Source organism: Zalophus californianus, chromosome 11 (genome assembly GCF_009762305.2).
Source record: "Zalophus californianus isolate mZalCal1 chromosome 11, mZalCal1.pri.v2, whole genome shotgun sequence".
Taxonomy (NCBI): domain Eukaryota; kingdom Metazoa; phylum Chordata; class Mammalia; order Carnivora; family Otariidae; genus Zalophus; species Zalophus californianus.
Window position 1 is genome coordinate 37,252,095 of NC_045605.1, and position 27,416 is coordinate 37,279,510.

Genomic DNA, 27,416 nt, shown 5'->3' on the forward strand with positions numbered 1-27,416 from the left:
TGTTAATCTCATCCTCCATTGTGTATTTCATTTCACATATTGTATGCTTCATTCCTAGACATTTCATTTGCATCTTCTTAATATCTACCATTTCTTTATTCATTATATCCATGTTTTCCTTTAAATCCTCGAGCTCTTTTAAGATTTATAATAGTTCTTTTCAGATGCTTCTTTAATAATTTGATTAGATGCTTTACATAAGCAACTAATTAATTTTTACTTAAATGGGCATTATTACTCTTATTATACAATTAAGGAAACTAAAGCTCAGAAAGGCAAATTAATTTACCCAAGGTCATATAGCTAGTAAGTAGAAAAGTAGAAATTGGGGCCCAGGATTACCCAATTTCCAAGTCTGCCTTCATAATTACTATTCTATTCAGTATTAACTTTTTGTTAACTGATTGTTTAAACTTGAACAAGTATTTTACTTCTGTGAACCTCAGTTTCCATGTCTATAGAATTAGAGATCATAACCTACTTCACAGCATTGTATATGAAAGGTACCTTTCCTCTGAAGTTATTTTTGCTGCAGTTGAAAGAAGGAGTTTAAATTTAAGTCAGAGCACAGCCCAGCAGTAGCAGAGCTAAGTGTGTGCATTTGGATAAGTGTGGCATGGAGGAAGACACCTCATTGCAAGGCTCTTGTAAATCAGGAACATGAAGACGTAGGGACATTCCTTATAGAGGCCCCTGGGTGGGAAATAAAAAGCATAAGTACCCCACTCTTTCAAAAATATGCCTGGTACTGCCTGGATATATCTGAGCAGCTGTAGTTTTTGATCATTTTCCTAATATAAATTTACCATTTTGACCTGAGTATAGTGTGTTAAAAGACTGTTGCACTTTGGTAATCTTAACCTCTTCCAACATTCCAGATAGTGATAATGATCAAGATGGCATCTGCTGGAGGAAGCTTTTATTGTTTAAGACAAGGATTTCTTCCTAGGTTTATATCCCTTCAGAGCTCTCTCTATGGCTGGAGAGTTGAGTCTGTTGTCCCTGAGTATCTAGGATACCTTAATGAGTTCCATGATAGATAGTTTCCTTTTTTACTTTTATTTATTTTTTGCTCTTTGAGTGACTAGTCAATAGAACCACCCTAGGCAGCAGTCTTGAAAATGCATTCCGAGTTAATTATTTGCTTAATAATAATTCTATATAAGTATATTGCTATGGATTCTATACAATGGACAGAGAGATACACAACATGAAGTATCTGCCCCTAAGTAATTCACAGTTTCGTAGGGAAGGCACAATATAAGTTAAAAATGATTTAGTAATAGGTATAAGCTACAGGGTATGGGAACATCCAAAATTGGGTATCTCTTACCCAACTGGTAAGGAGATAGACAGACAAGATAGATCACAGGGAGGGCGATGCTTGACTAAATTCTGAAGGATGAGTACAAGCTTATCAGAGCTGGAAGAAATGGCAGGGAAGGAGGTTCCTTCCAGGAAGCATCCAGGAAGGCTTAGAAGTGTGGTGCATGTAGTGTCTCTGGTATCTGTAATTTTGACTGGGACTCAGGGGAGATAAGACAGGACAGGTAGGCAGGGTTCATACCATGAAGAAGCTATTAGGCCTCTTGGTCACGAGGGAGTCTAAATGGGAGAGCGTGGGTGAGGAGGTATTAATTCATATCCACACTGGAAAAACAACTCAAAGTACAAGGCTGGTTGCTGACAAATCAGTTGCTTCAGATTTCTATCTGATCCCACATGGTGGGGTGGGGTGGGGGGCGGGTGATGCAAAAATACTGATGACCGACTGGGCCTAAGCTCTCAGACAGTGAGGAAATCTGCTGAGTGGAAGCCTTTGGAGTCTGACTCTGGGATAAACAGCTTTGCTCAGAGTTCTGTCCTCTGAGTAAACAGTGGCCTGCTTCTGAGGGAAGGTAGCCCAGCTAGAGGTGGATGGTGTTGGCTTCCAAGGTAGAAATAGCATGTCCTGGGCTTGTGCAGGCTCCTGAATTCAGGCAGACCACAAGCAGCTGCCATATCCAAAGAGGTACAAACATGGTGGAAAGAGCACTGTCAAAGGCCAAGGACATGTCTAAAACCAAGCAGTGTAGTAAGGTGGGGGAATTTTTTATCAATACCAACCTTAGAGCAGAGGTCCCATACTTGATATTCCTTCCTCAGCTTGCTAACTATAGATATTAGGTGCCAGGCTTTGAGCTGAGTACTTTCCTTGCAGAAAAATAACAATAACTGACATACTTTGAGTGCTTGCTTTGTCTCTTATACTGCTCTGGATACATTCTATATCGTTACTCATTTAATTCTACCTTATGAATGAGTTAAAAATAATATTTTCAAGTTACAGATAAGGAAACAGAGTCTCAGAAGTAAGGTTTGCCTAATATCACACGTGTAGGAACTAACTAGTGGATCTGGGATTTGAACCCGGATTTTTACTATTATTCTATGAGAAAAGCATCTTTATCCCTGATGTGTAGATAGGACAACTGAGGCTCAGAGTAGTTAAGTGAGTAGTGCATCTGGGATTGACCTCAGCCTCTGACTCCAGTGCTGGTTGCCTTAGCCGGTGCACTCCACAACATGTCTAGAGCTAGTTTCTGTCTCCACAGGACTCTTTATTGGTTTGAGCAGTGTCTAGACCTGAACTGCATAATGAAACTGGGCTTTAGGAAGGTCTAAACAGACCCTCTGAGGAGATCATATATATGTCCCCCCAGAAAACCGAGGGTGCAAGCTGCACAATCAGTGTTAGCCAAAGAATCAGCAACATCCACCAGGCAGGAGGCCACCACTTTGGGCCCCAACTACCCCATTCTCACAACTAGCCTCAAACAGAAGACAAGTTAGGCCTTGAAAAGAGAAGGAGCAAAAAGTATTTCAGACACTCTGCCCTACCCCCCAGGGAGTAGGAGTAGGAAGAAACATGGAAGAACAGTTCCCCCCTCTGTAATCACTCAAGCATGGAGGAGATGTGGGGAAAAGATAGTGGGTAAATTAGTTTGAGTTGGGAATTGTAAACTGGGCTACATAGACTTTTTATTAAAGAAGAAAAGGACAATTTTGGAGTCTGCTCAAGGCATCATTAAGGGAAAGGAAAGGGAGAATCCTGAGAGCTCTGTGACAACAATATATAAAACTGTTTTATGAGATGGTTCAATAGACTAGGTATATCCGTCATCTACCAACTCAAATATTCCATCATGGCCTGACCTTCCCATCATCAGGTACTCTCACTTTACCTCTTTTGTCCTTAGAAGAATACTAATAATTCCAATCCCAATGCCTGCTACTATAGCAGTGCTTTTCCAACTCATGGTTGAAAGCTGACTGTTGTTATTTCTCTAGGATTCAAACTATGTTCCCCTCCTGAAACAGATATTGAAGCAATCCAAGGTCAAGGCACAGTGGCTGTGAAAAGCATAGACCAAGTTTCAGTAAAGCATCAATAGCATCATGGATCAGGCTCTAAACACCTCCATTGGATGGATTCTATAACCTTGTTGAACTTGCTTCCTAAGACCTTTCTCATTCATCATGGACTGCGTAGAGATTGAGTGTGAGCCCTGTGTCCATTAAACAGTTGGGAGAAACAGGCTGCATGTCCTTCTACAGAGAGACTGGCTACCCCGGGTTTGGGAATCAGCATCTTTACAGGGCTGGGGACAGAGGTGGGTAGCTGAGGCGTGTGCCTCTTCTTGAAAGGCACAGCCCTGAGTCAACCTGTCTGAGATTGTTCTGCCATGGTGGATGGAGCAGGAATTATGGTGGATACTCAGGAAGACCATGGAAAGGGAAGCAAGTAGCTCCAAGCTTTTGGATTGAAGTATTTATTGAAAGTTTAATTCATGTGAAAAAGTTTGATTCCCACCAGACCTCAGATGCTCTCCTGTTAATGGAAACCTGAGCATACTAAGTCAGGCCAATGCTCAGAGCCATGTTGGGACCTCTAAAAGAAGACCAAAGGAGGGTGTGGGGATAGCCAGTGCATCCTCTACACTACTTCCCCTACCATGGACACCCTTATGGGTTGCTCCTCATGGTCTAGAATTGATCTATCATCTAAGAATGAGTACAAACTTCATATAGTTATAGGAAATCAGTATCTTAAAATATCCAAGATGGTCAGTTCATGTATTCATACAGTCATTTGCTCAACAAAAATTTATGCAGTACATCTTATGTGCTAGGTACCTGAGCTTAAATCCCCAAGTTCTCAACATTTCCAATCCCCTTGGGAAATGGCAGGAGGAAGATGTCTCAGAAAAACAAAAGCCTTTACTCAAGCTGCAGAAAGGTGGGCATGGGAAGTGTGACAAGCAAAGTCACAAATTTTAGGACAACCAAAGACTTCCTGGAGAAAAAAATATGAAAAAAAGATGTGGCTTTCATTTTGTGTTCCTATTTTTCTGGATACTCAGATCACAGAAGCATGTCAGGTTTTGGCGTGGAGACCGTTGCATGAAGAGGATAGCACCATATACTCCTTTCAATACTTGCTGGGAATTAGTACATCTGAATGGGGTTTTTCGCATGTTTAGTGGGACTGAAATGTTGGGGGACCACAGACTATTTGCATTTTATAGCAACAATAGTTCTTATTATCTATCTAGATGAAAAATTTGATTTTTATGTTGTTTCAGAACAAGATAGAAGTGAAATTTTATAATTTACATACCTATTTCCATGTCTCTTGGATGGTTCCAGCACATTTCCAACATTTGAAATATCTTGTGGTCTGAAATGTGTTGGAGGCTGGGGAGAGAGGTTGGAATTTGAGAAGCGCAGTAATAGCTTTAAAGAAGAAATTTCTCCCCCTCATGCTCTCTCAGCCTGTTTAGTGAAGCGATTTGGACTGCATTTTGCTTTTAGCTCCACTCTTGTGTAGGTAAAGAAATTACTGCATGAGCTCACCCTTGGCCCCCAGCCCTGGGCTATCATGCCAGTAAATCTATGATAGTAGAGTCAGCACACCAAATATCTTTATCTTTATTCTAATCTCAAAATGAACTGGACTCAGAAAAATTTCTTTGTCCATATTATATCCTTTCCATATCCTTGTTCTTAACCTTTCAAGCTAGTGAACCTTCCTCTGAGGCACTTCTTTTGTCAGGTTGGGGAGGGCAAGAGAAGAGAGGAAAAGGGGAAGAAGGAGAAGAAATTAAAATCTGCCCTAACATCCTCAGATGGGACTGCCTTTTTCCCGTGGGGTCAGGGGCAGGCAAGATCCACTGGACAATATTGTTATGAGTATGTGTGGCTCTTTCCAAGCATGTTTTTTTGTACTATATCCATAAGGAAGCACAGCAAATATTTGTTATGGCCTTGAGCAAAATACAAGCCAGAGCCCTTTTAATGATGTTCCCTGTGCTTCAGGACCCTCGGCAGTATCTCTGGCCTGCAGTTTCACTTGCTGGAGTTGGCGGTTTGTCCTGCCTAACAGCCCTACAACCCTCGCCCTTGTTCTCTCTCAAGCAAATGTGCCAGACAGCATGTTTGCTTTGCCCACGGCCTCCCCACAGGACAGCAGCTCTGGTTCTTTGCTCAATTCAAGCAACTTAAATGAAACTTGAGCACTCAGCAGAGCCCCACAGAGCAGCACAAGAGCATTCTGGATGGGGTCCTAGCCTGGCCCCTCCCTCAGCTCCCCACGCTCACCCCTCCCCACTGGCAGCTGCAATGGAAATGCCCAATGGGAGCTATGAACTCTCCTTTATTCACAGTTCTGGCTTGGAATCAAGTTGCTGACACCAGTGACACCTCTCCTGAGGGAAGCACTTGGAAGCAGTTGGCATTGGTCCGCCTGAGGAGATACCATTACACGTCCTTTAAAAAGTAGAGACACTAAAAGATCATGTCTGATTGGGGAGGTGGGACCTGAAGGGCATTAAAAGTGAGGGATGATTAAAATGGCTGGAGAAGATAAGGGAAGAAAAACCTGGATAGGATTGGAGAGACTCAGGTCAGGAGTAATCTTCCATGATACTCCATGTGGCTAGGGCACCCCACGCGGGAAATCCTGCCAAAGCACTTGTCCTCAGGACTGTAATCTACATCTAGACCGAAAGGTGAACTCCTCAGGCTTACCAGTTCAGCTTCACAGGGGCTTACCCATATGAAGAGAATAAGACAGGGGAGAAGGGGGGATGAGGCTGGAGGGGAAGTGGGTATTTTGTCTTCCTGCAGGTCTTGTAGCTGAACACTTTGGGTAGTCAACAAAGACTTCTGAGAACCTTTGCGTAGGCTCTGCTTTAGGTGCGGGAGGTAAGATGGCAAATGGGACCTTCTAACTTCCTCCTCCTCGTCTCCGTACTTATTTCCTGAGCACATGGAAGCCAGGAGACTCTCCCATCTATCCACCACCAAACTGATCATGCTGCCTGCATTCAGACCCACATATTCTGTCCACTTTCCTGTTACATGCAGAAATGATTTCTGCTGCTACAGGGCCAGGCTCTCCTCTTAGCACTGGTTCCTATCTTTTTTCATTCACTTAAGGACTTTTCTCCTGCAAAGATCCTGAAATTATCCCCCCTTTCTCCCACATTGAAAGTTTCTCCCTCTAAAGAATCATTCTCATCCGCGTAGAAATTGCCTTATTATCTCCCATCTTAGCTGTGACCCATTTCTTTGTCTTTGTTTATAGCAAAGCTCTTCAAAAGAGATACGATATATGATATGATATGATATATCTGTATCTCTCTCCTAACCTACTATATTCTCTTTAACATTTGTTCTCCAAACTCTATTGAAAATGCTCTGGTTAGTGTCATCACTGATTTCCATCTCGCCCAAACCAACAATCTGATCATATCATACCTTGCCCAATTTTTAAACCGCTCTGTTCAATTTCACTGTTCTTCAAAGCTCTTTCCCCTTGCCCACTTGTTACTTTCTTCCCTGAAACCTGTTTCCCTCAGACCTTCACCAGGCTCTCTCCCTCACTTCAATCGAAATTCTGCTCAGAGAAGCCACCCTGAGGTCCTAGTGGAAAATAACATCTGTCACCATCCCCTGTGTCATCCTCAACCACCACTGCTGTAATTATGTATTTATTTGCAAACTAGTTTATATATGATTCCTAGTAGGCTCCAAGAGCTTAGGGACTTTGTCTGTCTTGTCCCTTCTGTATCCCCAGCACCCAGACTACAGTCAGCCTTCAATGAATAGTTGTTGAATGATGAATGAATAAAGGCACAACCCTGCCCCTAAGGAGCTCACAAGGAGCTTGGGGATAGTGATGATGATGATGACGGTACATAATACTAAGTGCTGTATATATACACAGATATATAATCATTTGATCTTCCCGATAACTATATGAAGTTCAGAAGTAGGTGGTATTATGTCCACTTTATAGACAAGGAGACAGAGGCTTTAGAAGTATTCCATAACCTACAGAGGATTATACAGCTGTCAGCACGAAGAGCTGCAACTCAAGTACATTTGAGTCCAGAGCCATTCTCTTCAGCCTTGAGCTTTTTTGACCTTGCAGTCTGACAGCATGTGAAAAAGCCACCCCATCTGTTCAGGTTGCCTTAATGTGGATATGGCAGTTCCGCCTACTTGTGAACAGTGAACACCGTTTATGCTTGCTTAGTTGAAAAGAGTGCTGACTTGACTCATTTTGCTATAAAAGCAGTCTCTGTGCTACAAGCCAAAATACACAGGGTTGGTAAATATTTTGTACTTGGTTACAAGCAAGGACCAAATCCAATTAATATTGGCTCAGTGTGATATGGTTGTTCACTAGTTTTAGGAAATATGTAGGTAGGTTCAATTCCAATGTGAAGACATTCCTTGGTCATGTTTCAGCTGAGTGTCTGAGGAAATTAAAACCTTTGGATCCATTTGGGCTTGTTTCTGAGTTCAGCACAGTTTGTCCCCTGTCATGGTTTATAGTCAGGTTTGGTGCACGGCCCTGGCTCTTGGGTTCCACGGTCTGGTTTCCTGTAGGCCTATAACCTGTCCTGGTGAATGTGGAAAAGCCCCAGGAAAGCTCTGCCCGAGACTGTGTGTGTGGAAGTGATCTTAACCTGGATCAAGCCAAGAATGATAGCCTTCTTCCTGACCAGCCACGTATGTAATTTTAACATTTCTAGCAACCACATTAAAAAAATAGAAAGAAACTGGTGACATTAATTTTGATAATAGATTTTATTTAATGCAGTATGCCCAAATATTATTATTTCAACATGAAATCTATATAAAGAATTATTCAACCTGGTCTGTATTTTACACTTACAGAACATCTCAAATTAGACCAGCTCCATTTCAAGTAGCCACATGTGGCTAGTGACTCCAGTATTGGACAGTGTATCTCCAGAGAGTAAGAATGGATTTTTATTTTTTTCTTGATAAAAATGTAATTATTATTAACTCTGAATATGCCAGACACCTGACATCTTTGCTTGGGAAGGGAGGTTAAAATCTGCATAGTTTTATTATTCACTGATACTTGAATCTTTTCAAAAGTATCCCCTCTAAGAAGTCATTCAATATCTGCTTACATAGTAATAGGGAACTCATCCCTCTGAAGTAACTTATTCCATCTCTAGCCATCTCTTATTATTATAAAATTATCCTTTTTATTGAGCTGGAAATTGTCCCATTAGTATTTCTTTTGTGGTTCAACACTTTTGAGCCAGAGAGAGTGAATCTGATTGCATTCATGTGACTGTTTTTATATTTGAAGATGGCTAGCATGTCTTGTTAGGTCAGTCTTCTCCAAATAAATTGCTTTATTGCTTCCATCATTACTCCTGATGGTTTCAAATCTTCTCAACATCCTGTCTCATGAACAGGTTCCAGATTATCAATGTCTCTCTTAGAGTGTGATACCCAGGTTTGAACATAATATCCACGTGTGGGCCCACCCCAAATAGAGTGAGACTTTGAACTCTCAGTCCTCCATATCATACTTCTACTGCACAATGATCACAACTCACTGCCAACTATACTGAGCACCTCGTCCACAAAACACCGAGATGTGGTTCTTGTGCACAACCTCCTCATGTTTTTATGTGTACAGTTATACCTGGACCCAAGAGGATACCATAAAACGGGCATGGCCCATGTATCACCAACTCTGGAGAGCTGGGGAAAGTAAAAGTGAAGAAAGTGACTCAAGGGATGATATGAGAAAAAATTTTAAATTATTGTTCTTTCTTTTGTCTTTAAAATCTGAAATACCAAGATATTCTTGACTACATTATCCAATGTACTAATGAGCTCTTTCAGCTAACTACTCATCGTTAGTACATGTTGATGAGTAAGTGTTTATAATTTCATACAAGTTGTCAGTAATAATATTGAGCATGTTATATCCCAACACAAAGTCTTAAACATTAGGGCTTCACTAAGTGGTACCTTTTGGGTACATGTGTTCGACCGGTTTAAAACTACCTAATTTCCATTAAACTGGTCTATATTTCCCCATTGTTATTTCCAGGCCTTACAACATATTTTGTCACTCCCCTGGAACTGTCTTCTCCCCAGCTTTGCCTGGAAAATTTCTGCTCATTCTTTGTGTTTTATTTTAATTGCCACCACTTGTTTCAGGTTAGGTACTATTTCTATGGGCTCCTAGAGTGTTGTATACTGCCCTTCTCATAGCAATGACCACACTCTTTCATGATTTTCTGTGTATCTGTCTATATCTCCTGCTAGATTGTAAACTGTGTTGGGAAAGGGATTCACACTGTTATATCCTAAGCGTCTAGCACAGTATAAAGTAGATGTTCAGTAAATACATTTTGATTAAATGAATACATCCTCATGATCACATGCGGAAGTAATTATTATCATCCTCATTTTACAGATGAGGACATTGAAACTCAGGGAACTTAGTAAGCTTATTAAGGCACAGAGTGGCTGGTGAACATGTTGAAGGGCCACAAGTCTGATCTGGATCTAATGCTCTCATTATAAAACCAATTACATATGCCTTTGATAAACTCCTGGATGTCTGAAATTCCAAATGATAGTGCCTTTGGTTTTCCTGGAGATAAGACTTAAAATATGAGTAAGAGAAAGAGAGAAGGCACAGTAGACTGACCTTTGGTAACACTGAATTATTAAATACTGATGCCAGATGATCTCCCAACCTACTTTTCTTGTCATGCAAGTTTACAAATCACTTTTTGTCAGTCCCTCAGTTTCCCCTAGTAAATGCTTGCTGATTATTTCACTCCCAAGTAGTTAGAGGCCCAAGGTGTCCATGTTTTGTTCTTTTTCCTGTGAACCACCATATTCATACATTATTTATTTATTTTAAATAATATTAATTGTTTTTCTGCTTATAAAAATTAGACATGTTTATTGAGAAATTCTGAAAAAATATTTTTTTAAATCATGCAGAAAAAAATTTATACCTAACCACATATGCCTTTTTTCTTTTACAAATAATTATGCATTTTCTCTAATTTAGGACCAATTGCTACATGTTCTTTTTTTACTTAATACATTGAGAATTTTCCTATGTCATTAAATATTCTCTGCTATGAGATTTAACCTATATATGTTCCATAAATACATCTAATCAATTTCTTTTTGTAGATATGTAGGGTTATTTCCAGTTTTAGTCTCTATGAATAATATGGCAGTACTTATCCTTGAACATTAATCTTTGCACACATGACTGATTATGGAGAGATTTTTTTTTTTTCCTTATCTAATTGGTCATATGCTGTGCCGGCCTTATTAGGATAAGAACTCCCCAGAACTGGGCCCTCAGTTTAAAGTGCTTATAGGATTTTGACCCTTGGCAGTAATCAGATTGAAGCACGGATTAAACTTTCTGACTCCTGAATATCTAGATTAGATTTGGCTGCTTGGGGCTCCTTCATTGCTCTCCCCATTTTCCTGGGAGCTGAGCTCCAGGGTGGGGCTGAGAGGCCTCCCTGTTTTCAAGCTGGACTCCTTATCTCTGCCAGAAGTACCACCCCTGTGCCACAATGCCAAACTAAGGAAGAAGAGTTAGTTTTGAGAAGGACAAGCGGAGGTCATCTCTGTCCCAAAGGCAGAGTGAGTGAGAGAGAGAGAGAGAAAGCCCAAGTGAGCAAATAAGCAATATGCACATATACCCTCTTTTGAGTCTTTTCTTTTCTTTTCTCTCTCTCTCTCTCTCTTTCTTTCTTTCTTTTTTTTTTTTTAACCCAAGGAAGGAAAGAAAAGCAACTGCCTCAATTAATACAGCCCTGGGAGCAGGCTGAGTGAGGCTGATCTGAACCATTAGCTTGTCACTCTGCTGCCATTCTGACCCTTGTAGGGTCCAAGAAAATGCATGGGTGAACTCACTGGGTTGAACAACATGCTCAGTGTCTTGAGAACAAACAGACTTTTCTTTGGTGTTAGTTACAAACATCTTTTCTTTCCACTTATTCAGTTCAGTTCTCCAAAAAGCAAGGGCTAATCTCCTGTGAAAGTTCAGGGGAAAGGCATGACACAGCTCCAAGCTGCCTTAGCCACATGCCTAGGGAAGGCAGCTCTTAGCCTTGGAGGGGCTCTGACTCTGTCCTGGCCCACCTTGCCCTGTGTCTGGGAGAACAGTTATTATTTGGAGCCTTAGTTTTCTCATCTGCAGAATGGAAATAGGAGAGGTCCATCCAATTAGCTACATTAAATTTAGAGTTCTTTTATTTTGGGTGGATTCATTCATATATCTATATCTATATCTATATCTATATCTATATCTATATCTATATAGATATAGATATATATAGCAGTGGTTTATGCCATGCACCAAGCTGGATACTGAGGATACAATGGCACATTTCTGCCTTTGAATAACCTAGTTAGTGGGACTCCCAGACAGTAAATGTGTAATTACAATGCAATATTAAAGGGACTGTGACAGGAGAAGTACAAGTGACAGTAGCACTTAGAATGGCCAGTAACGCAGGCTTGGGTAGGAAGCCATTCAGGAAAGGCATCCTTATGAAGTTGGTATTGACACTGAATCCTCGTGGATGAGTGAGTTAGCTAGTCGAGAGGCAGGGATGGTTACAAGAACTTACAATCTAGAGAGAGCCTGGTTCCTTTGGAAAACAAGAGAGGTGGGCATGTATGAATGAAGCACTCTGGGAACGAGTAAGATAATGATCAAAAGGGCTGGAGCCAGAAGAGGCAGAGCTGACTGGACTGGGCTGACTTTAATTTATGCATAATTTTCTTGGATAATTTTATTTAGCAGGAAAATCTGTGTTATAACACATTATCAGAGATTACAATAAAGATATTAGGACAAAATCCATATGCTCAACTTTTCTTATATGTTTCCTTTCCTTGAACTGCAATCTTTACCATTTTATGACTCTCATCAGACATACCTTGCTTCTTTCTGTCCTTAATTGTATGTCTGAACCTTTTCAATATTATCACTATACCCCAATGACATTGAAAAATGTTATAGAGGAGAATGTGTTTTGTATGCCTCTATGTGCAACCCCTACAATTTGGGGGCAATTTACAAATCATAGCATACCAAAGAGCAGCATGTTATGAGGAGGACATTCTAGTGCAGAGATAAAGAGACTTGCCCAAGGTCACATGGCTCCTGAGCAATGCTTGCTCAGCACCCACTCCACACCCAAGCCCAGACACAGTACCTTATAATTGGGCATGTGGTAATCTTGTAGAAAACATGTACTGGTTTCTTAGCTGAAGAATATGTTGGTATACTTGAGATAGGCTGACAATCCAGACATATCCATCCAGACACGATCTATTCAGAGTAGGTCTGTTGAAAGGCAAAGAGAGAGGCCAGGATAGATGAAGGTATGTGGTTGTTAATGTTTTTAGTTTGATTAAGTAAGATCAGAAATTTTAATATTGCCAAGAGGTTATTAAAATTAAAGAATGACTTCATTTTAAAGAACCACACAATACTTTCTCTTGATCATTACATTCTTCCTAATCAAGTAATTTCTCTCCTTGAGGAAAGCATTTGGGAACAGTGATTGCTACAGTAGATTTGGTCTCTGAGCTTCAGATTCTATGTCACCTGTCAGCTTGTGTGCTCTTTGCAGACTAGGAAGGGCAAGAAATGACAACTTTATTTTAAAAGCTGTTTCTCCTGGAACTAAATCCACACGTGCACCCACAGGCACACACACAGGGACTGTTAAACAGCTTCAAAGCGTTTGTGCACTTTGCTCCATCATTCAGTCTCTCTTTCTTGTATCTTCTTTCTCTCACTGTCATCTGACTATATAAAACTTAGAAATATGCTCTAGTATCACCATCCTGAGTCAGTGTTCCCTTGAATCCTCTAGCTACTTTCTAATTGCTACTCGACTCTCTCATCCAGAGTTCCAGAATGGAGCCGCTCCTGAGCTCATTGTAATCCAGCTCGTACACCCAGTGTAAAACTTGACAACTACTTCATTTCCTCACCTGCTACACTCAGTAAAACTTCTAGCCAGCCCATTTTACTCCTAATGCTTTCTTGAATTCATTGTTCTTTCTTGTCTTCCCCTCTGCCACTGTCTTAATTCAGGTTCTCATCATCTCTTGACTGGACAATTATAAAAGTTCCTAGCTATCTCCCTATAATGCTGCTTGATAGTCGTTGGACAGTTGGAATCATTTGGATCTTGTGTATTTTGTCAACAGTCACAAAAGTCACAAAACCCTGTTATACTCCTGGTGTCCAGGCCAAGGTAGTAACAGCCCTGTTTAACATGTGACTATAAAGTAATAAGGGAGGTTCTTTAAGATAGTCATGTTAGCTCAAATTTAATTCATTCAACAAATATTTCTTAAGCACCTATTATGTGCCAGGATTGATCTAGAGCTGGGAATACAGTGGTGAAGAAGACAAAGACATTCCTATGATTATGAGATTTCATGAGACTGCACTGAGGGACATGGGCAAATGCAAGGGCCCTCGGGTCAGATAGTACCATATTCAAGTGTTGCCGCCATACCTTATAAGTTTGTGAAGTCCATTCATTTATTCATTCACTCATTCATTGATCCATCCATTCATCCTTTTAATAAATACTTACTGGATGTCAACAGTGTATCAGGTGGTAATCTTAGTTACTGGTGATACAGACAAAGCCCTGCCCTCTAGGAGCTTATGTTCTTGTGGGGAAGAAATAAGTATAATAATAAATATATACATTCATTATAAACAAGATAATTTCAGATAATGTAATAACTATGAAGAAAGTAAAATAAGGTGATACAATTATGATCTACTCTGACTCTTGTTAAAAGGGATCTACTTTAGATTAAGTGGTCAGGGAAGACCTTTCTGGGAAAATGGCATTTGAGCTAGAAGTGGTCAGTGAAAGCAAAGAGCTAGAACAAAAAGAAGAGAGAACCGTAAGTGCAAAAAAAGTGAGATGAGAAAACACATGGGCAATTGAGTAAAAGGAAGGAAAGCCAGGGTAACTGGAGTAGACTGAAAGGCAGAGATGGTTACACAGATATTGAAGAGGTAGATAGGGGCCAGATTATGTGTGGGTACTGTAGGCCATGCAAAGACACTCACATTTTATTCTGAGTTGTTTAATCTGTCTAAAATTTAGTTTCCTCAGTTATATAAAGAAATCTTATAAGGTTGTCATAAGAAATTCACACATTATAATCCTTTCCTGCATCACTCAATGCAACAAACCTGAATTTAAGTGGCTACCATATGCCTAGGCCGGGCAATGAGAATAAAGAGGTGAGGAAAGCAGACTTGCTCTTAAGGGCATTATAGTTGGTGTGAAAGATGGACATCTAAGAAAAAAATTACAACATAGTATGACAAATACAACAGTAGATGTGTGTACTTCTTTTCTTTCTTATTCCCTCCATCCTAAAATTTGCAGCTGAGTTAGGACACCAGCAATTCCTACGTGAATTACTTCTAGAGCTTTCTAACTAGTCCCCCTGCTTGTAGTTCTGCTCTTCTCTAAAGCCTTCACCATACTGTACCAGAGTGATCTTCCTAAAGTTAAAATGTGAATTAATAAATTCAAAAATATTTACTATGAAAAAGAAGTTTACTATGTGTCTACAATGTATCAGATTCCCTATTAAGTACTTGTGAAATATCCATAAACAAATGTCACTTGTGTGACAAAAATCCTTTCCACACTGTTCCACACTGCTCTCAGGACATGATACAAACTCTATCACTTGGTCTATACACTCCTCAGGCCTCTTGAAGGGCCCCGGATGATAGTACACCTGGAGGCTAAATACCATTTTTAACGTTAGCAATTAAACTATCGAAATGTTCTTAAATATGCTCTACCTGAATGCCTTAATAAATTCTTCATAAGGGCCTGGAAGGACTGGGAAGTCCCAGTTCAAATTTGGAACTCTTAAACATCTCAGGGTTTGGGGCCAGAACAGTGTGGTAGTGGGATACCTGAAGGTTTCTCCCTATTCCTTTTCTCTACCCACCCCCAGCTCCATCCCACACTGCAGAGAGACTTGTACACCAGCATGTGTACACTTCAGCGCTCATGTCCAAGATCTGTCCACCATCCCCCAAAACAGCTGCTCCATGGCCACCTCTCAGATGTGCACAATCTCTGGAGTCTCAGGGTGTCAGATATCCAAAGCCTGGTGTAGAAAGGGACATGTCTTTCAGATGGGCAAGTCCTTTTGACTCTCTTGAGTCTCATATAGGATTTCTCATACCATTGGGGGATAGTCATGGATGAATGAGGACCCCAGAGGGCCCTTTAAAATATGCAACCTAAAGGAAGGTCTCTCTGCTTGCTCAAATCTAAGAGCAATTCTTCTGACTTTTTTTGTTTGGCTGCTGCTTACCTCTCCACTTCAGTCTCATGTACTATAGCTCCACAAAGTGTTTTAAATAGCTCATGGTCCACGCCTTACCTGTGCCTTCATTGCTGCCTCAAGCGTCCTTCCCCAGTCATCCCACTGTGTCACCTAATTCCTGTTTTTTGTTTTTGTTTTTGTTTTTAATCTCAGCTTAAATATCCCTTTCTGTGGATGTCTTTCCATGTGGACCCCTGTGGTAGTTTGAAACATGTGTACAAATTCTTTGACGCTGCTGTTGAGAAGTGATGTCTAAGTCTGCTCCCCCCCCCCCCACCCCCTGCCTTAAATCTCAGAGTTTTGTGACTGCTTGGATGAATAGAAAACAGTGGAAGTGACACCATGTGACTTGTGAGTTTAAGTCATAAGGGGGATCTCCTACTTTGTTTACTGTAATACTTCCTCTTGGAGCCCTGGCATTCCGTATAAGAAATCTGGTTACTTGGAGGACTTCCCGATGGAGAGACCATGTGTAGACACTTGGGATAATAGTCCCAGCTAAGTCTAACTTTCTAGCAGTCTCTACTGAGGCAGCTACATGTGAATTCTACATCCTAGGTTGTCTGCCAGATGAATACCACCACCTGGTCTTATCTCATGACTCCCATATCCTCTTAGTTTAATGAAAAGGTCTCTAAGTGTCTTAAAGATGTGTTTCATTGGCCCTCTTACTTAAACTATTGTGTTTCTGGGACTGAAGGTATGTTCCCAGTGTAGCCCCACAGGCAGCCCATGGTTGAAAAGAGCTAATGTTTAAGAGCTATGTGACTGTGGCTTTTTGTTTACCGAAGTGAATTTTATAGACTGGTACACAAGAAACCCACAAAGGTTCTAAAGGAATATATCCACAAAGCCAAATGCCGACTGGCTCCGAGAAAGGGACAGAAATGGTATAAAAAGAAAATGTTTGGATCGCTGAATCTCTGTGAGCACACACACACACACACACACACACACACAAAAAAGACTCAGCTGCAAACATAGGCAAGAATGACTCAGAGGGCAGACCCAAGAGAGCGAAGAACGGGCCTAAGGGCCGCGGGGAATTCCTAGGGGCAGGATGAAGGCCTGATCAGAGAAGACACAACAAGTTCCTGACTGAATTTCAGAATTGCTTTGAGCCAGTGTCCGCCCTCTCTATGCCTTCTTTTTTAACAGGACTCTCTATATTGCAGTTTTCCTACTCTTTCCCACCACTGTGGGGAGTAGGGGGAAAAAATGTCCCTTTAAGTTCAGAGGTCTTCAGATTGAGAGGAACTTTGAGACCCCGGACCTGAGGCAACTTCTGTTTCTGGATGTCGTTTGGACAAGGAGATCCTGCTCATCAGGCCTGAACCCACTGTCATAACAGGATGAAACGGACCAAGGAGGAAAAAGTGCGTGTATTTTGCATATAAAAAAAATGTAAATAATTTACGGTAAGAGATGACTATGGCAGTTTCAAAACACAACTACAGATTCTTTAACAATCCTATCGAGAGAAGGGGTCTAACCCTTCTCCCTTGGAACCTAGTAAGGTAACAGGCAAGTTAGTGACGCCATCTTGGATATTATGGACTAATCAGTCTCCCAGCTGAATATTACCAAGTTACCTCCAGCAACAGCACATGAAAGAAAAGACTCACCTAGTTGACCCCTGCCCAAATTCCTGACCCTTCAACGAATGCGGTGTAAATGAGCGGCTGTTGTATTAAACCACTAAGTTTTAAGATAGTTTCTTACACAGCAATACGTAACTAGAGCATCACTGAGAACTGGCTTCAAATGCCCTGCCTCTGCTTCTATGGAACCCTGTCCTTTTACCACACTGTAGTATAATGTCTGTCCATTTGTCTTTATCACCTCCCTGGAGAAACTTCCCGGAGGATGGAGATGGTATCCCCAGTATCAGGAACAGTGGCTTGCATAGAAGGACCCAAGTTGGTATTTTTTTCTTTTACTTTTCCTACCAAAGACTTGTTAGAAATAAATAAATAAATAAATAAATAAATAAATAAATAAATAAATAAATAAAAATCTCATATCACTACTATTGTTCATCATAGTACTAGAAGTCCTAGCCTCAGCAATCAGACAACGAAAAGAAATAAAAGACATCTGAATCAGCAAAGAAGTCAAACTCTCACTCTTTGCAGATGACACGATACTCTATGTAGAAAACCCAAAAGATTCCACCCCAAAATTGCTGGAACTCATATAGGAACTCAGCAAAGTGGCAGGATATAAAATCAATGCACAGAAGTCATTTGCATTTCTATACACTAACAATGAGACAGAAGAAAGAGAAATTAAGGAGTCGATCCCATTTACAATTGCATCCAAAACTGTAAGATACCTAGGAATAAACCTAACTAAAGAGGCAAAGGATCTGTACCTAGAAAACCATAGAACACTCATGAAAGCAATTGAAGACACAAAGAAATGGAAAAATGTTCCATGCTCATGGACTGGAAGGACAAATATTGTTAAAATGTCTATGCTACCTAGAGCAATCTATACATTCAATGCAATCCCTATCAAAATACCATCAACTTTTTCACAGAGCTGGAACAAATAATCCTAAAATTTTTATGGAACCAGAAAAGACCCTGAATAGCCAAAGGAATGTTGAAAAAGAAAACCAAAGCAGGTGGCATCACAATTCTGGACTTCAAACTCTATTCCAAAGCTGTCATCATCAAGACAGTATGGTACTGACACAAAAACAGACACATAGATCAATAGAACAGAATAGAGACCCCAGAAATGGAACCTCAACTTGATGGTCAACTCATCTTCAACCAAGCAGGAAAGAATATCCAATGGGCAAAGACAGTCTCTTCAATAGATGGTATTGGGAAAATTGGACAGCCACATGCAGAAGAATGAAACTGGACCATTTCCTTATACCATAACAAAAATAGACTCAAAATGGATGAAAGACCTAACCTGGAAGACAGGAATCCATCAAAATCCTAGAGGAGAACACAGGCAACAACCTCTTCAACCTTGGCCTCAGCAACTTCTTGCTAGACACTCTCCAAAGGCAAGGGAAACAAAGGCAAAAATGAACTACTGAGACTTCATCAGGATAAAAAGCTTTTGCACAACAAAGGAAACGGTCGACAGAACCAAAAGACAGCCAACAGAATGGGAGAAGATATTTGCAAATGTCTTATCAGATAAAGGGCTAGTATCCAAAACCTATAAAGAACTTATCAAACTCAACACCTAGAGAACAAATAATCCAATCAAAAAATGTGCAGAAGACATGAACAGACATTTCTCCAAAGAAGACATACAAATAGCCAACAGACACATGAAAAAATGCTCCACATACTTGGCATCAGGGAAATCCACATCAAAACCTCAATGAGATACCACCTCACACCAGTCAGAATGGCTAAAATTAACAAGTCAGGAAACAACAGATGTTGGCGAGGATGTGGAGAAATGGGAACCCTCCTACACTGTTGGTGGGAATGCAAGCTGGTGCAACCCCTCTGGAAAACAGTATGGAGGTTCCTCAAAAAGTTGAAAATAGAGCTACCCTACGACCCAGCAATTGCACTACTGGGTATTTACCCCAAAGATACAAATGTAGGGATCCGAAGGGGGCATGTGCACCCCGATGTTTATAGCAGCAATGTCCACAATAACCAAACTATGGAAAGAGCCCAGATGTCCATCGACAGATGAATGGATAAAGAAGATGTGGTATATGTATATACAATGGAATACTACTCAGCCATCAAAAAAATGAAATATTGCCATTTGCAACAATGTGGATGGAACTAGAGGGTATTAAGCTAAGTGAAATAAGTCAACTAGAGAAAGACAATTATCATATGATGTCACTCATACGTGGAATTTAAGAAACAAAAACAGAATATCATAGGGGAAGAGAGGGAAAAATAAAACAAGACTAAATCAGAGAGGGAGACAAACCATAAGAGACTCTTAATCATAGGAAACAAACTGAGGGTTTTTGGAAGGGAGGGGGGTGAGGAAATGGGGTAACTGGGTGTTGGACAGTAAGGAAGGCACGTGATGTAATGAGCAGTGGGTATTACATAGACTGACGAACCACTGACCTCTACCTCTGAAACTAATAATACATTATGTTAATTAATTGAATTTAAATTTTAAAAAAGACAAAAAACAAATAATCTCCAAGGTTAGAGTAAATAGAGATTCTTAAACATATTTCTTTGCTGTTGTTTTGGTCTCACTAGGCTGGGTAGGCCTGGTCCATCTGTGGATATTTGTATGAGGGACACACAGTAAAATAAGAAACAGGTCCAGAGTAGTTAGTTCCCCTAGAAATACACATGGACTTGAAACCAAAGTGGATAATTGCTGTGCAGAAACATGTTTTGAGTTTTGCCTCTTCCAGAACCTTTGAAAAATAGGACACAGCCAAATCCCCAACACCCCTGGGTTCGCACATCTCTACTAATCCCATCCAGATACATTGACTTTCACAAGTGGATTTCTGGTTCCAAGACTTGTCCCGGATGAAAACAACTTCTAGAGAGAATTGTTCTTCCGTGAGCAGCAGCCTGCCCAATACTCCCACAGCTTCACAGTCACCCCAGAAATTTTAAGCTTGACCCTCAACCTTCCTGTTTCAAAAATACTCACTGTATTTACTGTATGATGAGTCTACCTACTGAGAAAGCCTGGGATCAGCCGGGCTTGAATCCCAGCTCTGTCACTCACCAGATATGTGACTGTCACCAAATTACTTAATCTCTCTGAGCCTGTTTCCATATAAGTAAAAGGAAGTTAGTACTAGTGTCTGCTTACAGGGTCGTTGCAAGCATTAGACAAGCTGATGCAAGTAAACACTCATCAAAGTTCTGACACATACGGGCTCTCAATGAATTAATGAATGCTAGTTGTTCCTATTATTATTCTATCTTCCCCTTCTCCGCTCTCTCAATAGAAAATTACCAGACTGGAGTGACTGAAATCACCTCCAGATTGCCTGACTTTGTTCAGAGACTTGGATTGGTCACGATCTCCCTGGAAACCTATTATCTTGCTTCTTCTCTTTAGAGGAAAGTGCCAAACCAACGCTTGGTGTAAACTGTGAGGGGATCAATATCGTAGAGGAAAAAAAATATGTATCCCAGTTTTGTTTTGTTTTTTTCTAGTTCATGACCTGCCGCATTTTCCTGTGATTTCTACTTTTACCTTGTCAGATACAGACTTCTGTAGTTACAGGACCATGTTTTCTAAACTACAAAGAAGAATCCATGGTCTCACAAATACAAGTGTTTTCAAGTGGGCAACATGACTCAATATTTTAAATTGGGACTTCTCTAGACAAAATGTAGGACATATGGTGACCATACCCATAGTTCTCAAAGCCAGATGCTGACTGGCTCCAAGAGAAGAAAACCAAAACAATCAGAAACCTCTTCTATTTGCCAAAGCAAATCTTGTGTCTCTCCCGATGTTATTCCTGTAGATATCTTTGTTTGAATTGGGTCTGTTCACCAGTTCCATTTCTGCTACCATCTCTGGGGATAAGGGAAAGGAAACACCTTCATGTTCACTTATGTGAGCAAGGATTTCTTTTTTGGGTGGATTATAGGAGCAAAGGAAATTGGAAAACCTTTTTTAATTTTATTTATTTTATTCTTAAGTTTCCTCCCCCCTTTTTTTTCCAATTACAGTCTTCTGCTACAGCTTTTCCATCTGATCCCTCACTAAATAATAACAATCATAATAACAATAACACTAATAATAGTAAAGGTTACTATTATTAAATGCATACTGTGTAATAGGCACTTACACATTTGCTCCTAAGTATGAACTTGCACAGTAGATGACATTGTCCCTGTGATCGAAGAGCGTAGGAAACTTGTCCAAGCTCACACAATTACTAAGTGCTAGAATTGAGATTTGAACCCCAAAAGATCTAACTTACAAATTTTCTCCAATCTGTGTGTTGCCTCTCACAGACTGCCTTTCAGAAATGAGATTTAGATTCAGTGAACATATACTGAGCATCTACCAGGTGCTGTGCCAAAATACTTAGTAAACTATTTCATATCCTCACAGCAACACCGTGAGATAGGAAATGCTATCATCGTGTTTGAAAGTGAAATACCAAGAGGTTAAGAAATTTTCCCAAGGTCGTCTAATCTGTCATTAGTGGATCCAGGAATCAAATGCACCTGCTCTGTTGTCATTGTTATTTTGATTGCAAGTTCAAAACTCTTTCTAAATCCTGATATGGCCTCTGGTAACAGAAGTACAAAATGGAATATATTTAGAAACTTGAGCACTGGAATGATATTGAATGAAGAAAGCAGGCATGAAGGGAGGGATCCAATTCCTTCACAGAGACCTACCCCTTAGGATGAATGAATTTATCTTTGGTAGGTCCTGGGTACAGAGCTAGGGAGTATAGAGGAGAGCAAAAGCACCAGAAAATTAGGGAAAGGAACACCAGATACCATCTCAGTATTACTAAGTCAGCACTGTCGAAGGCCATTGTCATTTTAAGTGATCTGCATTTTAACCAAGAATATATTTTAGAAAAAGCTTCAAGTGACTATCTGAATTTTTGAAGTAGAAACACAAAGTAGAACCAAGAAGCAGAGAAAGAAATTGGTATCAAAGGGTAAATGTCAGAAGATAAAATAATTTTGATTTTGGTCTAAGAAACAGAGTACTTCTTAAGTGATTCTGCTATAAGTGAGAAAAAGAGCAAAACCTTAAAAGTTAAAATCTTAAATAATTTCAAGCTGGGATTCTAGAGCTATCCCACACTTCCAGTTTATCTTCTCCAACATTCAAGTTGCTCAAGTACATTCAAATTGGTGTGGAGGAAGAGTGGGGGAAACAGTAACATGCCCGTTGTTCATTTGGACCTCAGGGTTCTTACTTTTTATTTTCTCAACCAATTCCCATAAATACCAGTTAAAAAGGTACTTAGTGCATGCTCTTCAGAGTAAATACGGAACATAGAAAAGTTAAAGATCAAAACAAAATCTCACACAATCCCACCATCCTGACATTGTTAAGATTTTGCCATATTTCTAATTTGTTTTTCTTTCTTTCTTTTTTTTTTAAGATTTCATTTATTTTATTTATTTATTTATTTATTATTTAAGTGAGCCTGAGAGAGATCACAGAGGGAGAGGGAGAACCAGACGTGCCACTGAGCAGAGAGCCCAATGTGGGGCTCGATCCCAGGACTCTGAAATCATGACCTAAACCAAAGGCAGACGCTCACCCGACTGAGCCACACAGGTGCTCCTGTTTTTCTCTCTTTGATTCCAAAATTGAGAGTATTACAACTATGCCTTTTTTACTGAAAGCGTATCATAAGCATTTTCCCATGTCAATAGTGTTTGAGGACATGGATTTTAATCATAGTAATAAACATGCATCTACATAATGTAGTGTATTTAAGCAATCCTCTGTTGTTGGATATTTAGATCAATTTCAGATTTTCACCATTATAAACATGGTGTTCATCTTTGTGCTTAATCAGTCCATGACCTGTACCTCTTTTAGCAAACCCTGTGTTTGGTGTTTCTCAGCTTTTTTTCCCCCTCACAGACATGACTGATGGTATTCATATGTGAGACTTCTCATAGAGTTATGACTTAGACTTACCTAAGCTTATATCCAATTTCTAGTGTTTTAATTAAATGTAATAACCTTAACATTTTCCTTCCCCTCAAGAAAGCATAGAAGAGTGATGTAACGGATTTCCATGAGTCCACTATATTTTATAAAATAGCACTGTTTAAATTTCAGTACTTTATTAGTAGTAATAATTTATTTCAAGCGTATCTTATAGTTGATTGTACCACCTAAATGGAGAAGTACTGTTTAGCTGGACTTAGCAAGCACCCTGTACTCCCTAAATGACTTCGCATGCATTTTCTCATTGAAGACACCATATATAGCTATGATTTCTTTCTGTCTTTAGGAATCAATGAACTCATAGTAGTAAGTTGTAAGTTGTAGAAAGAATTAGGTCTTCATTTTGAGAAGGGAATAGTGTAAGCTTGGGAAAGGCTGAGTAAATGTAAATGCATACTTCTCATCCCTCCCCATTCCACCCTTAGACAGAGATTCTGATGCTGTTTTCCTGGAGGTACCCCTTTCCCATAGCCCCTGACTCTAAACCACTGCAATATTCTAACCAAGCCTTTTTGTTCTCTCAGGTCAACGTCTGGGGTCTGAGATTCTAGCTAATTCAGCTACCTACCTCTTCAGCTTTGAGTAAGGCCAAGATGGATTTTAGGTTGGAAGACATATGACCATTTAAGAAAACCGAAGAGTAGATGAGTTGTGGCACATGGGTGGTAAATTGATATTATCTCCTCCAGGAAAGGCGTTCTACTTGGAATATTTGTAGGATGTGACCTTTCCACAGTTGAGAAGAGCACTGTCATCTAGGTGTGGTATTGGGAAACCAGCCCATTTTGATGGGTCTGAATATTGCATCTTAGAATAATCTAATCATAGGTAAAAAGTATTTGCCTGCTGGAAGCTTTTTTTTTTTTTAGGGTTTAGGTAATCAATCAATGGAATTTTCTTTTTAAAAAAATTTTTTTATTGTTATGTTAATCACCATATATTACATCATTAGTTTTTGATGTAGTGTTCCATGATTCATTGTTTGTGCATAACAACCAGTGCTCCACGCAGAACGTGCCCCCTTGAATACCCATCACCAGGCTAACCCATCCCCCCACCCTCCTCCCCTCTAGAACCCTCAGTTTGTTTTTCAGAGTCCATCGTCTCTCATGGTTCGTCTCCCCCTCTGACTTACTCCCCTTTTTAATGCTGTGTTAGTTGACCCCTTTGGCTGCAATGATAGCACTAACTCTTGAAGTAATATTTTAAAGGGAATTAATTTTGTTCATTAAATCAAAGAAATTGTATAACAACCAAATTATGGGAAGGACTGGACAAATTAAGGGATGCAACTGGACAAGGAAACAATTAGACCCTAGAGACATACATCATGACAGAACTCTCTCTCCTTCTCTCCAGCTCTCCTGCCTTCTTTCTCCTCCTCTCTCTCCAACTCTCTTTTTCTTTAAAGATTTTATTTATTTATTTGACAGAGAGAGACACAGCAAGAGAGGGAACACAAGCAGGGGGAGTGGGAGAGGGAGAAGCAGGCTTCCCGCCGAGCAGGGAGCCTGACGTGGGACTCGATCCCAGGATCCTGGGATCATGACCCGAGCTGAAGGCAGACGCTTAACAACTGAGCCACCCAGGTGCCCCCTCTCTCTCCAACTCTTACTTGGGCTTCTTTCCTCACAGGAACCTCATTCTGTGTCACTGCAAATTAGTTTAGCTGAAAACATGAGACAGAGTGGTATTGGTACATGCAGGTTTTGTATTTACAGTTTCTACCTCTCAGGAGGACTGCCAGACTGTTCTACCACCTCATGTCCAAAAGCATAGGGAAAAGATTCATTGGCTAGTTTGGGTCAGGTGTTCATTCAAGGACCAATAAATTGTGAGCAAGGAGATGCCATAAGAAATACGTTGAAGGAGTTGAAAAGGAAACTTTCTCCTAGAAGTGTTTACTTAATCAGGCTACATGGAAGCCTTCTATTTTCAAATATTTTGCTGTAAAAAGGAGGAAAAAGGGGGTTGAAAGTGGAGGAAAGGGGAAAGGAAAGAGAGTATTATATGATCCACATTCACATCACTTATTTTTCCTTGTGGTCATGAATCTCTTCCTTCCCTTAACTTTCTCGCACTGAGTTTCACAGAGAGAGACCAGAGGTCATCTTCTCTAGCTTAGGAAAGCAGGAGCTGGGTGTGTTTTGCAGGGTGTCAGTTTTCCCTGGTGAGTTCCTGCTGCAAAACAGCAGAATTGTTTGGTCTTTCCCACACCCTGGCATTCAGCTGATGGCTACCTTCTACTGCAACAAATTGAAAGTTGCACCCTAATGGGAAACAGATATATATGCAATCAAACCAAGTTTTTATTAAATGAACACAACACTGGTTGGTATTCATTTAAATAATTTTCTGGGGTCGTCTGTGGATTGTGTGTGTGTGTGCTAAGAGTTTGCAAAGCATGTCACACTGTTACAGAATTCTCAGCTTGCCACACAATTCTGTTTACTGCAGAATCTGGTGAACTTTGGAGGATGGAAGGGATACTCAGGCCTTCAATGTCAATTCACTGGGGCATGTGATTATGAAAGAAGAATGGATATCCTAAAATTTACTCCTTTTTTTCTCATATATGGCAAGGTTCCATTGTATGCCCTGATGGTCAGGAATTACCCAGAAAAGCCACAGTGTAAAGAAGCAATAGACATTGGAGCAGACACATTTACTGGTCTGCCCCATTTATACCTGAGGTTTCAACATGAAAAGTGGTAGCTGACATTCACAGTGTTTCCTAAAGAAGCACCTTGCCCAAGTCTATGCCAAGTCAAGTAGGTATGACCTGGATGCAGGGCCCTGATCAGCTTACTTCTGGATCTGTGCTTTGAGTTCTAGGCTAATAAAATTTCTTTGTTTTTGCTTTTACACTTGGTGGTGATATCAAACTCAAAAGGCTATAGATGCCAGGTAAGTTACATAAAAAACGTTTTTGAACAAGGGCACAGATTTTTACCTTCCATCCCATGTTTTATCTTTCTTTGTGGTGTTTGGAGCATGGAAGGGACTTCACAGCATCATTTTGACAAAAACCCTGGTTCATGCTCTTTCAGCTACACCATCTACTCATGGTTGGGATGCCTTTTCTGTTGTATTTCAATCCATCTCATATGCAGGGACTGAATTTGCTAAATTCCCTGCTGAAATTCACATAGCATATGTCTATAGCACTCTTTCACTCTCCTGATCTAGCAGCACCATGAAGGAAAGAAATTACATTAATGTGGTATACTTTTTTTTTAGTAGACTTATGCTGTTTTCAAGCAATCAGCACTTTCTTTGCTGCATGCTATCACAACATCTACTTAATAGTTTGTTTTAGAATTTTGCCAGGAATTAGTAGCAGTCTCAGTGGTCTACCTTTTCTGAGATTATCCTTCTCCTTTTTAAAGTTAGGACAACATGTACCTGTAAGTTTTTGAAACCTCATTTATACTCACAGTTATTAAAACGATAGTCTTACATCCTGGGCACAAAACTGGAGGGAAAGCTAAAACATGTAAGAACAGCATCCAGACCCAGAAGGATCTTAATGAGTGAAAACAATGAACCCAATTTCATGAAAAGCATTTTAGAAAAAATAAGCTTCCATATTTAAGCAAAAAAAGAAAAGAACTATGAAAAGAAATCAAAGATCTTGATTGTGCACTATTAAATCTGTTAGATTTAATAGATGCAGGGGAGCTCCCCAAAGATGAATCATATAACACTATTCTCAGATGTGGCCACAGAGGACAAAGAATAAGAAAGAGCCCCCTGGAGCAGAACATGGTACCAGCTAGAATGGCTGTCCAAGATCTCACCCTCTCATTTCCCTGCACGCAGGGATTCCTTGCTAATTCTGTCTAACTGTGTGGGATACGCTGTGGACTCGTAACTCTTGCATAGTGTCTCACTTTCTCTCCTTTTCCAACTAGGAATTTGAATTGTGACTATCTTATTTTCCCTCCATATTGCACTCTCTCTTTTTTTTTTTTTTGAGGGGGGAATATATTACT